We start from the raw sequence: 2174 nt of genomic DNA, 5'->3' as shown, positions 1-2174 counted from the left end.
TTTGATGCATCTCACACCCCACAACTATTGTACAAAAATATATAAAATATAAATTAACTCCTCATAAGCTAGCCTGGGGGAATATAGCCGTGCAGTCTTCTACACTGAAAATTATTTTTTTATCATAAGATTACATTTTAAACCAGAGAAGTCTCTAAAAACATTTATTCAATAGGACCTTCAACAAATATAACTGTCAAAAGCTTAGCCACCACTTGCACTACCCAGCATGTACATAAATAGAAATACGGAAAGTAATGATACTGATGCTGAAACAACAACAGCCTTCATTATAAATTAAACATGTCAGCATTGTAATGTGTGATTATTCAACAAAAATTAGGGCCAAGAACTAACATGCTTACAAAATACTGTGCTGAAAGGCTTTTATCAACAGTTTCTTCTATTTCCCCTTTTCCTAAGCATATTATCTATATTAAAAAGTGCCTGGTGGCTTTATAAATTAAGGAAATGCATAACTGACCTATTTAAAACAACAAGAAATCAATTCAATTTTTTTTAGTAGTTAGGGAGTAGTATAGATTGAATTTTCAGAGCAGACCTAAATTAAAACTATTTTTCTATGTACATCAGAAGGTATGATCATTCATTTCAAAATTGTAATGTACGACTGCTATTTAGTTAAAAGAGTGCATTATTGAGAGGTTGAATGGTTTGCTTCCCATACTTAAGACAGCTTGGTGACTATAACCAGGGTGTCACTATTTTTGTTCCATTAGAGTTCATTTTGATGATGAAATCTGTTTCTTTTTCAGCCTCTTCTTTTCTTTCTCTTCCTCTTTATATATTTTCTTACACTAGTCTTCCTGTACTTCTTTCATTTTCTTTTCTGCTTCCTAGTTATCAAATAAGAATTTCAAAACAACTTTGAAACGGTGAAGATAAAATAGTGGCATAAATGTCGGTGCAATTCATATAGGTTATATGATAAATCATTATTTTCCCTCCAAGATCACAATAATCCAACACATGAACCCTTTACTCATGTTGAGAAATACCTCAGGCACAGAGACAGAAAAGTACTTAAGCACAGGCTTAAGTTCATCCCTATTCAGAATATCTCTTTATCATGTGCTGAACTTTAAGCATGTGCTTAAATGCTGTTTTAAATTGGGGCCTTACTCTGTAAGTGATCCCCTTGGCCTTGACAAGAATATTTGTGGTGTAAGGTATTACTTATTGGGAGTAACAGTTATAGCGCATTGATGATAGATCATTGAGTTCAGGAGGAGTGTGGCTGCTCAGTACCTCTGAAAAATCAGGATTGGGCATTTCTGGTTGGGAACCTAAAAGCTGAGATACCCCAAATTATAGGTCGTTTTTGCAAATTTTTGCCTAAATTCTTAGAAAAGAATATAAATTCATAAAGAAAGCATATTTGGTTATTTGAGTACTCCTAAATTCTAATCCTATCTCAGACCATGACTTCCTCTGTGGTCTTCGTAAGTCAGACACTTTTTACCTCAGTTTCCTCATCTGTAAAACTAATATTAACTATTTTATCTCAGAGGGTGTTGTGACAATTAATTAGCTGTTAGGCAAGACTATGGCTGGGCTTGATCTGGTATGTGACGGACGAGAGCACGAGAAGCCTTTCCTCCCTTTTCTGACAGTCACAGTGGGGAGACCAACCATTATGCAAGTCTAAAGCCCTTATCATGTTGGAAAATGTGTTAACACACTCATTTTAACTAGCACTATGTTAAACATAATTTTGCCTTAGTGTGGACAAAAACAACTGCGTTAGCTGCTGCTCATGATTCAAGTTATGTTTAACATTCTGTTAATTAAAACATGTTAGTTAACATAGTGCATTTGCCTGGTAGAGACAAGGCCTGTAATTGCTGCAAATAGAAGTAGAGAGCAAGTGAGTGAGGGCAGGGCCATGACTCACCTACATCTGCACCAGTCAGTAGGGCAGAATTGGTGCAGACAGGACTGGCTCTAGGCACCAGCAAACCAAGCACATGCTTGGGGCGGCACAATTCTATGGGCGGCATTCCAGTGAGGGTTTTTGTTATTTTTCTTTTGCTTCGGCAGTGGCGCTCTTGGAGGTTGTTTTGTTTTTTTGCTTGGGGCAGCAAAAGACCTAGAGCCGGCCCTGGGTGCAGGGGAGAGTGCACACTGCACTTTGTAAAACTCCAGAGACCTAA

The 2174-nt window shown here is 37.0% G+C and overlaps 1 pseudogene; it reads right to left on the bottom strand.

Moving 5' to 3' along the window:
- Positions 1-818: 818 nt before the first annotated feature.
- LOC112104319 overlaps positions 819-2174 on the bottom strand; it is a 10651-nt pseudogene continuing 9295 nt past the window's right edge.

The sequence above is a fragment of the Terrapene carolina genome, unplaced genomic scaffold, assembly GCF_002925995.2.
Source record: "Terrapene carolina triunguis isolate 2854851 unplaced genomic scaffold, T_m_triunguis-2.0 Scaffold103, whole genome shotgun sequence".
NCBI lineage: Eukaryota > Metazoa > Chordata > Testudines > Emydidae > Terrapene > Terrapene triunguis.
Note: the sequence above shows the minus strand (reverse complement) of the source record. Positions and strands in the feature narration are given on the sequence as shown.